The following is a 12,547-nucleotide window of genomic DNA, read 5'->3' as shown; positions in this document are numbered from 1 at the left end:
GGAGGTGTTGCTGTTGGACTCCCCCTAACTCTCCTTTCTACTGCAGGCAGGTGCTGCTGTGGTTTTTACTGAGTGGTATGTATGAGTAAGAGACTCATTCAGGTTGAGATGTGTGAATGTGTGTGGGAGGTTGAGAGTTGGTTGGGTTGGATGGGTGAAGGTGTGTGTGTCCGCGTGCGTGTGTGTCAATGTGTGCCGGGGTGTGTGTGTGGTTATGAGAGCTGAGCTGGCAGAGTCAGCCTCTGGAGCCGACCACCCACACACACACAGACCCTGTGACGCACAAACACACACACACACTAAACAGGTGCCCACTCACTACGCTGCTATGCTGCTGTGGTCCAAGTCACTCCTACACAAATTGCTATTGGCAGATGTATCATCTCTGGTGCTACAGTGTTCTGCCTTGCATTACTGATGTTAACCTACACTACCAGTCAAATGTTTGTTACTCATTCCAGGGTTTTTCTTTTTCTACATTGTAAAATAATAGTGAAGACATCGAAACTATGAAATAACACATGGAATCATGTAGTAACCAAAAAAGTGTTAAACAAATCAAAATATATTTTATATTTGAGATTCTTCAAATAGCCACCCTTTGCCTTGATGACAGCTTTGCACACTCTTGGCATTCTCTCAACCAGCTTCATGAGGTAGCCACCTGGAATGCATTTCAATTAACAGGTGTACCTTGTTAAAAGTTAATTTGTGGAATTTCTTTCCTTCTTAATGCGTTTGAGGCAATCAGTTGTGTTGTGACAAGGTAGGGGTGGTATACAGAAGATAGCCCTATTTGGTAAAAGACCAAGTCCATATTATGGCAAGAACAGCTCAAATAATCAAAGAGAAACAACAGTCCATCATTACTTTAAGACATGAAGATCAGTCAATCCGGAAAGTCTCAAGAACGTTTACATTTTCTTCCAGTGCAGTCGCAAAAAACAAAAAGTGCTATGATGAAACTGGCTCTCATGAGGACCGCCACAGGAAAGGAAGACCCAGAGTTACCTCTGCTGCAGAGGATAAGTTCATTAGAGTTAACTGCACCTCAGATTACAGCCCAAATAAATGCTTCACAGAGTTCAAGTAACCGACACATCTCAACATCAACTGTTCAGAAGAGACTGCGTGAATCAGGCCTTCATGGTCGAATTGCTGCAAAGAAACCACTACTAAAGGACACCAATAAGAAGAAGGGACTTGCTTGGGCCAAGAAACACAAGCAATGGACATTAGACTGTTGGAAATCTGTCCTTTGGTCTGATGAGTCCAAATCTGCGATTTTTGGTTCCAACCTCTGTGTCTTTGTGAGACCCGGAGTAGGTGAACGGATGATCTCCGCATGAGAAGCATGGAGGAGGAGGTGTGATGGTGTGGGGGTGCTTTGCTGGTGACACAGTCTGTGATTTATTTAGAATTCAAGGCACACTTAACCAGCATGGCTACCACAGCATTCTGCAGTGATATGCCATCCCATCTGGTTTGCGCTTAGTGGGACTATCATTTGTTTTTCAACAGGACAATGACCCAAAACACACCTCCAGGCTGTGTAAGGGCTATTTGATCAAGGAGAGTGATGGAGTGCTGCATCAGATGACCTGGCCTCCACAATCACCCGACCTCAACCCAATTGAGATGGTTTGGAATGAGTTGGATCGCAGAGTGAAGGAAAAGCAGCCAACAAGTGCTCAGCATATGTGGGAACTCCTTCAAGACTGTTGGAAAAGCATTCCTCAGGAAGCTGGTTCAGAGAGTGTGCAAAGCTGTCATCAAGGCAAAGGGTGGCTACTTTGAAGAATCTAAAATATATTATGATTTGTTTAACACTTTTTTGGTTACTACATGATTCCATATGTGTTATTTCATAGTTTTGATGTCTTCACTATTATTATACAATGTAGAAAATAGTAAAAAATAAATAAAAATCTTGAATGAGTAGGTGTGTCCAAACGTTTGACTGGTACTGTAGCTTCTAACCCAGGGAGAGAAATGGGAATTGACATCCACAGCTCAGTGAATATGGAAAATAGTTGTATGTGTAATGCAGACGCTGGGAGTCAGGAAGCAGGTGCAGTTGGAGAGTTTAATAGAACACGAACAATAAACAATACAAAAACAGGAGCAGCATCGGGACATGGAAACAGAGTCAATAACACCTGATGGGAAATAACAACAGAGTGCTATATACAGTGGGGAGAACAAGTATTTGAACAAGTATTTTCCTACTTACAAAGCATGTAGAGGTCTGTAATTTTTATCATAGGTACACTTCAACTGTGAGAGACGGAATCTAAAACAAAAATCCAGAAAATCACATTGTATGATTTTTAAGTAATTCATTTGCATTTTATTGCATGACATAAGTATTTGATCACCTACCAACCAGTAAGAATTCTGGCTCTCACAGACCTGTTAGTTTTTCTTTAAGAAGCCCTCCTGTTCTCCACTCATTACCTGTATTAACTGCACCTGTTTGAACTCGTTACCTGTATAAAAGACACCTGTCCACACACTCAATCAAACAGACTCCAACCTCTCCACAATGGCCAAGACCAGAGAGCTGTGTAAGGACATCAGGGATAAAATTGTAGACCTGCACAGGGCTGGGATGGGCTACAGGACAATAGGCAAGCAGCTTGGTGAGAAGGCAACAACTGTTGGCACAATTATTAGAAAATGGAAGAAGTTCAAGATGACGGTCAATCACCCTCGGTCTGGGGCTCCATGCAAGATCTAATCTTGTGGGGCATCAATGATCATGAGGAAGGTGAGGGATCAGCCCAGAACTACACGGCAGGACCTGGTCAATGACCTGAAGAGAGCTGGGAACACAGTCTCAAAGAAAACCATTAGTAACACACTACGCCGTCATGGATTCAAATCCTGCAGCGCACGCAAGGTCCCCCTGCTCAAGCCAGCGCATGTCCAGGCCCGTCTGAAGTTTGCCAATGACCATCCAGAGGAGGAATGGGAGAAGGTAATGTGGTCTGATGAGACAAAAATAGAGCTTTTTGGTCTAAACTCCACTCGCCGTTTTTGGAGGAAGAAGAAGGATGAGTACAACCCCAAGAACACCATCCCAACTGTGAAGCATGGAGGTGGAAACATCATTCTTTGGGGATGCTTTTCTGCAAAGGGGACAGGACGACTGCACCGTATTGAGGGGAGGATGGATGGGCCCATGTATCGCGAGATCTTGGCCAACAACCTCCTTCCCTCAGTAAGAGCATTGAAGATGGGTCATGGCTGGGTCTTCCAGCATGACAACGACCCGAAACACACAGCCAGGGCAACTAAGGAGTGGCTCCGTAAGAAGCATCTCAAGGTCCTGGAGCCTAGCCAGTCTCCAGACCTGAACCCAATAGAACATCTTTGGAGGGAGCTGAAAGTCCGTATTGCCCAGCGACAGCCCCGAAACCTGAAGGATCTGGAGAAGGTCTGTATGGAGGAGTGGGCCAAAATCCCTGCTGCAGTGTGTGCAAACCTGGTCAAGACCTACAGGAAACGTATGATCTCTGTAATTGCAAACAATGGTTTCTGTACCAAATATTAAGTTATGCTTTTCTGATGTATCAAATACTTATGTCATGCAATAAAATGCAAATTAATTACTTAAAAATCATACAATGTGATTTTCTGGATTTTTGTTTTAGATTCCGTCTCTCACAGTTGAACTGTACCTATGATAAAAATTACAGACCTCTACATGCTTTGTAAGTAGGAAAACCTGCAAAATCAGCAGTGTATCAAATACTTGTTCTCCCCACTGTATATGGGGAGTAATCAGGAAGGTGATAAGAGTCCATGTGTGCCTGATGATGAGGCGCAAGTGTGCGTAATGAGGCATTACCGGTGGTTAGTAGACCGGTGACGTCTAGCGCCGGAGAAGGGGAGTAGACATGACAGTGCACCCCACCCCCCCGATGCGCGGCTCCGGCCGCAGGACAACAACGGCCAGGAGGACGGCCCCGAGGGCGAGGAGTGGGCCGGTCCGGACGGCGAAGGTGGAATTCTCGGATGATGTAGGGATCTAGAATGTCGTCCACCGGGACCCAACACCGCTCCTCTGGACCGTACCCCTCCCAGTCCACCAGGTACTGGAGCCGACCCTCACGATGTCTGGAGTCCAGAAGGGATCTGACAGCATAGGAGGGACCTCCCTCGATGTCCAGAGGAGGCGGAGGGGTGTCGTGGAGGACACCCCTCCTGAGGAGAGAAACATGAAAAGAGGGTGAGATCCGGTAGTTAGTGGGAAGCTGTAACCTATATGTCACCTCGTTGACCCTCCGGAGGACCTTGAACGGCCCCACAAACCGGGGGCTCAGCTTCTTGCAGGGCAGGCAGAGTGGGAGGTTCCTGGTGGAGAGCCAGACGCAATCACCAGGATGGAACACAGGTGCCTCACTGCGGTGGCGATCCGCCTGCTCCTTCTGGTGACGGACGGCGCTGGAGCCTCACGTGAGCTCGGAGTCCACGGAGCCAGGGCTGGCTGATGACCCAGGACACACTGGAAGGGAGTAATTCTGGTGGAGGAGTGACGTAATTAATTCTGGGCATATTCCGCCCAGGGAAGGAATCGGGCCCACTCCCCCTGCCAGTCCTGGCAGTGACTCCTCAGGAACCTCCCGAGCACCTGGTTCATCCTCTCCACCTGCCCGTTGGACTAAGGCCGGTACCCGGAAGTGAGGCTGACCGTGAACCCCAGTTTCTCCATGAAAGCCCTCCATAACCGTGAAGTGAATTCGGGGCCAAGGTCGGAGAGGCCATAGTGCCGGAAGACCTGCTGGAACAGTGCCTCAGCGACCTGGAGAGCGGTAGGGAGACCAGAGAGAGGAATAAACCGGCATGATTTTGAGAATCTGTCCACAACCACCAGAATGGTGAACAGATGTGACCAGGGACGCTGAGGCACAGGAAGGGGAAGGAGTCTCCCTGCTGGAGCGTGCCGGGGGGATTTAGTTTGGGTACATACTGAACATGAGTTGACATAGTGAGCCACATCCACCAGTATTTATTGGAGATGGAGTGAATGGTGCGGGTAATATCTGGGTGTCCAGTGGTGAGGGATGTGTGCGCCCAAGTCAACAGCCTATCCCTTACCTCCGTGGGGACGTAGATGCGCTCAGGAGGGCAGGTAGCGGGTGCCCTCTCCAGAGCCTGGGGATGTCCACATCTACATCCCAAAACACGGGGCCAACTATACAGGAAGATGGAATATGAGGCTGGAGGGCACTTACCGGACACTTACCGCAGGTCGTGCCCAGGCGGTGATCTTCATCCTTGACCAGGAGATGGTGGGGTTATGCCGTTGGAGCCACGGGAGGCCAAGGATGACTTTGTGCGTGGGTGCATTGACGTTGAAGAAGGGAAGGCTCTCCTGGTGCACAGCACAGTCCCACGGTAAGGATGAGTGGTGCTGTGCTGTGAGTGGTCGATCATCAAGCGCTTGAACTGGAAATGGAGAGGAGAGCGGGTATGAGGGGATGTTCAGGGAGGAGGCAAGGGCTTGGTCAATAAAATTCCCCGTGGCACCATAGTCCACTAGAGCAGTAGATACCACAGATGAGGGACAGCCTGCTAGTGAAATGGGTACTAGAAAGGGTTTGGCGGAAAGTGATGATGGTGGAATACTCATGCCAAACCCAGGAGACGGATAATCACGGAACTGTCCCTCTGCTCTTGTGGACCCTAGGTTGGGACATATTGAACACCCCTGAAGCTGGTGCCCCTCCTCTCTGCAATAGGGACAGAGCCCCAGCTGTCTCTGACGGTGTCGCTAAGCCGCGGGACGGCGCATAGCCCTTAACTCCATAGGTTCAGGCTCTGACTCAGAAGGGTCAACGAAGGAGGGAGAGAGGTGACCATTCTGAGTCAGAGCCTGAACCTATGGAGGTAGGGGCTATGCGCCTTCCCGCGGCTGAGTGACACCGTCGGAGACAGTCAAGGTTATCCAGACGGATGGCCATCACAATAAGTGCATCCAAGGAGAGGGTGTAATCTTGGTATGCCAACTCCGTCTGAACCTCTTCGCACAATCCTCTTCTGAGGAGCGCCGGCACATTCCATCCGCAGGATGCTGCCACTGTACCTAAGGCGAGGGCATACTCCGCAGTTGAAGTAAGCGCTCTCCTCCATCTCTGCCCTCTGGTGGATGGTCGAAGACCTCCCTGAACAGAACCATGAACCCCCCGTAGCCCACTCCAACCCCCGTCCAGTCAGCAGGGAAATAACCATGGCAACCTTGGACCTCTCGGTGGTGGGGGCTCCCATCTGATGAGTGCAATACAAGGAGCACTGGAGTTGGAAGCCACTGCATTTTGATGGAGTCCCGTCGTATTTGTCCGGGAGGGACAAATGGACCTCGCTGACCTGGACAGACTGCTGGATGGGCTGGGATACTGGCTCGCTAGGACGACTGGTGGTAGACAATCCTCCGTCCGAGGGAGGTGATGTACTTGAGTAACGTTGAGAAGCTGCAGAACGCGGAGGACCTCTTCCATAGCCATTCCCAGTTGAGCCAGCTGGTTGTGGTGTTGGCGAAGTAGGTTTCCCTGTTCGCTGACAATCTGGGAGAAGCATTGCTCAACTGCTGCTTCCATAATATTGAGGCGTTATTCTGTAACGTAGACGCTGGGAGTCAGGAAGCAGGTGCAGTTGGAGAGTTTAATAGAACACGAACAATAAACAATATAAAAACAGGAGCAGCATCGGAAACAGTCAATAACGCCTGATGGGAAATAACAACGGAGTGCTATACAGTGCATTCCGAAAGTAAGGCATCATGGCTACATTGCATTTTGAAAGTATTCAGACCCCTTGACTTTTTCCACATTTTGTTACGTTACAGCCTTATTCTAAAATAGATTAAATAAAAACAAAATCTCATCAATCTACACACAATACCTCATAACGACAAAGCGAAAACAGATTTTTAGAAAAACCTAAATACCTTATTTACATAAGTATTCAGACCTTTTGCTATGAGACTCAAAATTTTGCTCAGCTGCATCCTCTTTCCATTGACCATCCTCGAGATGTTTCTATAACTTGATTGGAGTCCACCTGTGGTAAATTCAATTGATTGGACATTATTTGGAAAGGCACACACCTGTCTATATAAGGTCCCACAGATGACAGTGCATGTCAGAGCAAAAACCAAGCCATGAGGTCGAAGGACTTGTCCGTAGAGCGCCGAGACAGGATTGTGTCGAGGCACAGATCTGGGGAAGTTTACCAAAACATTTCTGCAGCATTGAAGGTCCCCAAGAACACAGTGGCCTCCATTATTCTCAAATGGAAGAAGTTTGGAACCACCAAGACTCTTCCAAGAGCTGGCCGTCTGGCCAAACTGAGCAATCGGGATATTGTGTGTAGATTGATGAGGGAAAAAAAACGATTTAATCTATTTTAGAATAAGGCTGTAACGTAATAAAAAGTGGAAAATGTCAAGGGGTCTAAATACTTTCCGAATGTGCACTGTTTATATGGGGAGTAATCAGGAAGGTGATAGAGTCCAGGTGTGCCTGATGATGAGGCGCAGGTGTGCGTAATGATGGGTTGCTAGGACCGGTGGTTAGTAGACCGGCGACGTTGAGTGCCGGAGAGGGGGAGCGGGAATAGATGTGACAGTACGGCTGTATTTTATGCCAGTGGTGTGTCTCTTTTTGGTGATTTAATGTTCTTGCAGAGGCATTTTGTGAACTAATTACTGTGTCTGTTACGATACGCTTCTTGTACAAATAGAACAGAATTGCTACTTACAAGCCACTTATGAGGGGACTATAGCAACATAAATCAGCTGTAAGTAGCTGTTGCTACTCCATTCTACTCCTTTCTATCCATGTACTCTTAAGGGTTTAGACTTGTTTTGGAGATGTACAGACAGACAGGCAGGCAGTACAGTATGTGAGAATCCCCCATGATTATGTAAGTGGTAAGAGACTCAGGTAGTCAGACCAGTTAGTCAGTAAGGGTTGATAGGAAGTGATGATATGTCCCCACCTCCCGCCGCATCGGGGTGAATGGCATGCAGGGAGTCTAATGTCCTTTTAATGGCCTGGCGTTTACTAGCTGGTTGGCGGGGGAAGTGGTGGCAGGCTGTGCTGATTGATGACCCGTGCAGACAGCGCCAACCGCCTCCAGCCTGCATGACATAGCAACTGCAACTCATCCTGCCATCAGGGCCATGGCCGATGACGTCGACAGCGTTCAATCACAGCACAGCACTGCCAGTGACTCAGCACCATAGCATCCTGCAGATACACATTTGCCATGGTGGAGAGGAGGAATGGGATGCTGAAGAACCAAGCTTTCCTTTATATAGAGCTTGTGGTAAATGCCTGGTGCTATTTCATCAGGGACCATTATTGGAGCAAATCGATACTGTAGTAAACATTCAATTTGTTTTGTCTGGCTGGCCGCCCAATTAAGTAATCACAGCAGCTCTCCAGTGGCACCAACAACCAATCGGCTGCTCTGTGGTTGAGTCACTGCTCACTGGCCCTTAGCTGTTGTTGTGGCACATTCTTGAAGAAGAAGTGTTATTTGTTTCATAATGGAATTGTTCATTGTAATCAGGCCCATCATCTATTGTCAGTGGGGATCAGCCTCAGCAGGGTCTTATGTGAATTCCTGTTATGAAAGCCCAACTGCCCTTGGTCTACTCAGGGCCGGATAACCAAACTACTCAGGAACTGATTTTTCTCTCAGCACCATGGCAAAATGGGCCCCAAATGCGGTAGTCCGGCCCTGTGTCTACTGTGAGGTCACTAAGAGCGTAAGGCCTGGTGGAGGGGAGGGCAGCGGCAGAGGGAGGGGAGGGGCCCTGAGACTAGTGACCTCTGAGGTTCGTCCTCCCAACAAACAACAGCACAGGAAACACATGGAGAGAACGAAGCCCTTTGCGTCAGGAGGGAGGCCATGTTATCAGGAACTGTTTACTGATTCCCATCAAAGGGGGGAAAGAAACATCTCTTTTGGCTGGTCCTCTGGCAGGATGGGGTGGAGATAGGCATCACAGTCTTGTTGCAATCACATGGAACCCCTTGAGATCACGCCAATGAGGTCCACTGGAAATTCACTTTTCTAATCTAATGTAACCGGTCTGTTTCCCAAATGGCACCTATTTCCTTTTATAGTGCACTACTTTTGACCAGAGCCCTATGAGTAGAGCCCTGTATAGAGAATAGGGTGCCATTTGGTACTTACACATTGTTTCTCCTCTGGGGCTGCCTTGGTGCCCTTACTGTAAATTGACCTATTTATATATTTAGAATTAGAATATTAAAATGGTGGAGAAATGTGGCATACGGGAAAGTTGTTAAATCTATCGCAGCAAACATGACACCCATTGGCCCCATGTGGGTATTCGGTGACCAAGGTGGGCATGGGCTAGCCCACAGCAAGTCCACACCAAGCCCACACCAGCCCAACAGGGGCTAGCCAAGCGCAGGTTTGCCCAGCAATCCCACATCAGACCATCACGGGCGAGCCCACACCAGCCCAACACGGGCGAGCCCACACCAGCCCATCACGGGCGAGCCCACACCAGCCCAACACGGGCGACCCCACACCAGCCCAACACGGGCGAGCCCACACCAGCCCATCACGGGCGAGCTCACACCAGCCCAACACGGGCGAGCCCACACCAGCCCAACACGGGCGAGCCCACACCAGCCCAACACGGGCGAGCCCACACCAGCCCATCACGGGCTAGCCCACACCAATCCCACTCCAGCCCAACACAAGCTAGCCCACCACAGCCCAACACGGGCCAGCCCACACCAAGCCCAACAGGGGCTAGCCCACACCAAGCCCAGCTAGAGGCGGGGCTCATTAGAATATTTTGGGGGGTTTGCACCCAGTTCTTTTGGTGCAACTGTTACTGAGAGTGTCATTCCAGTTTAGCTGTTCTATTGTGTGATGGCTAATAATATTTTTTTAAATCTTGTACACTGCCAATGATGAAGTATTTAAAAATACTTAAATATGTGCATGTCACATGAGAAATGTAACAGTCTCTCTTGTAAAGATATATGTATGATAGTAATAACTTGGTTGTCTTTCTGATACATTGTAACATGTTTAGAAAATTATGCAATTAATGCATTACATTTAAAGGTAATAAATAAATTCCTATGAAATAGCAAATTTCCTATAGCCAATATTTTTGCCCGCATTGGGCCCACATCGTGCCAATGTGGGCATGTTTGTTGAGAAAGATGGGCGCATTTCAGGCAAAGAGAGGGCTGCCCTCACCAGATATGGGCTGCCCACTGGGCCACACTGGGTAAATGCGCATTGGCCCCAATGTGGTTAGTCTACATGGGGCAACCTACATCGTGCCAATGTGCGCATGTTTGCTTGGATAACTCTTTTCAGCTATCCGATAGAAAGTTAAGGAAACAAAAGTGATAGAAAGTCAATGTAACACCTACGACGGCCATATTTTCTCTGATTTGTTTCTGTAATACCATAAATCTGTGTAATGAATTCAGAAGCACGTCTCTCCTAAGTTCTCTGTCTCTATTTACCGACCGCCCTCACAGATAGACAGCGTTTGCATCCCAAATGGCACCCTATTCCCTACATAGTGCACTACTTTTGACCGAACCCTATGGTCAAAAGTAGTGCACTATATAGGGAATAGAATAGGTTGCTATTTGAGACACACACAGTGTGTTCATTCAATGCAGCTGTAACAAGCCGATAAACCTAGCCGTGAGAACCTTGTATTGGAGTGAGGAAAATATCAGCTCACCAGCTTCCATAAAAGTGTGTGATTAGGGTTTTGGGTCATCTGTGGGTTGTTGTCAGAGCGCAACCCTGTCCACTCGTTCAGTGACTCCCTCACTCCCTCCAACCTCTCTCTCTTTACTCTCTTGTAATGGAAAGTGCAGCTTCATGCAGGCATAGAGCCAGACTCTTAGACGCTAAAATAGAGGGAAGTCCAAAATTAAAAGGTATTGTTATCCTTGCGGGCTTGTACCCTGGGGGAGACGGATTGACATGTTTATTTCACTACCCCATCTCAAGTGACCTTGGCTGGGGCGTAAACTCTGTGCCACCCTCCAGACTCACTATTCAGAGCTGCACTCTCCAAGTAGCAGCAGCAAAGGCATTTTGAGGACCCAACGGGCTGTCAACATGAGCCCAAACACAAAGGCTGATCTGCTAGGAGGAAGGGGATTGTTTCTGAAAGTCTTATTCTCCCAGTCCCAATGGTGAGTGCTTTATTTTGTCTTTCTCTTTTAGAAATTTGGGGGTTGTGTTTTTTTTCTTCTCACTGATGGAGACCCGAGTTTGTCCTGGCCGAGAAGATTTGAATATATAATGTAGGGCTACTATTAGGGTTGCCATGGCAATGGCCACAGTCTCTGTGTGTGTGTGTCAGTTGCCATGCAGCGGTTGATTTGTTATTCTCCTGTAAAAGGCTGGAATGTCATGGAGTTGCTAGCTGTCTCTGACGCAGAAAATACACAGGTGGAGGGTATTCCCATATCATTTCATATAGAACTGATTTATAGGATATTTGTGGGTCTGCCTCTGTGTGGATTTGTGAAATATGTTTACATCTTTGGATGGATGTATATTCTGTCGTATTATATCCTATGGAAGTGGGGATTTTGATTCTTCTTCTAAGCAACATATTTCAAACACATACCCTGACATAATGCTCTGTTTTAGGAGTATTGTTCCTTCCTGTTCCTGGACTATAAGGACCATGACGCGGCCTGCCATAACACATTATCTCTCTCTGACTCTGTGTCCAGCTGTACTCTGTGCAGTGGTCTGAGGGGCTTTACCCGTTCTAGTAATTCTATTTCTATGACAGCTCCCCATGTGTGAACAGCCTGATGCTTTCCTCTATCTTAGCTAGTTAAATCCACAGCCTCTCCACTCTCTCTTTCTCTCTCGATGGACTAGAGTCATGATACGCACCTGTGTTTTCTCTAATGAAAGGTATGCCACAATTGTGCAATTGTACATGTCAAATACACAGCAACTCAGCTAGCTGATCTTTTCAGGTGGTTGGCAAATACATCCAAATGCAAATATGACTGGTAGTAGGTGGATTGAGTTGCAGCCTGCAGTAGAGGTCTTCACGGATCCACCAGTACCCGAATACCTAAGATCCAATCCGGGACCCGAGCAGAATTCTAAATAATGTCACAGGTCTGGGTCGGATCTGATATGATTGTCACGGGTCTCTGGTATGTGTAATTTTAACTGACTTGTCCGGAAGGGCCCGTACATATCTAAATGGACTGCTGCAGTAGAGCGAAATTAGATAATTTTTGCTGCTGCTCTTGCTTTTCATGAGAGTGGAGCGTGGCGCGTATAGCTTGTTGTTGGCCAAACATGAGTCATCAAAGCGGCAATAGGTTACAGTCATAGAGCCTCGCTCCATGTGTGGCAAAAGTTAGGAGATATCTAATCAATGGAGGATGGAATTCAAATGACGGAATTAAAAGTTAAAAGAGAAGGATAGTGTACAACAACCAAGAGACAACAGGTAAGCTGCTACTTAATATTCTGAATGAAG

At 47.8% G+C, this 12,547-nt stretch overlaps 1 protein-coding gene across 3 annotated transcripts in view; it reads left to right on the top strand.

Moving 5' to 3' along the window:
• Positions 1-12,547, top strand: part of LOC121550051 (transmembrane protein 108) — a 95,351-nt gene that overhangs the window by 37,879 nt on the left and 44,925 nt on the right. Inside the window, exon 1 of one of the 3 annotated variants that reach the window (XM_041862153.1) lies at positions 11,004-11,225. The exons of the other annotated variants lie outside the window; for them this stretch is intronic. The gene's annotated coding sequence lies outside the window, so the exon portion shown is untranslated. Of the gene's footprint in view, positions 1-11,003; positions 11,226-12,547 lie in introns of those variants that run through there. 3 annotated transcript variants of the gene reach the window in all.

The sequence above is a fragment of the Coregonus clupeaformis genome, chromosome 34 (genome assembly GCF_020615455.1).
Source record: "Coregonus clupeaformis isolate EN_2021a chromosome 34, ASM2061545v1, whole genome shotgun sequence".
NCBI lineage: Eukaryota > Metazoa > Chordata > Actinopteri > Salmoniformes > Salmonidae > Coregonus > Coregonus clupeaformis.
This window is presented reverse-complemented; position numbering and strand designations above follow the sequence as displayed.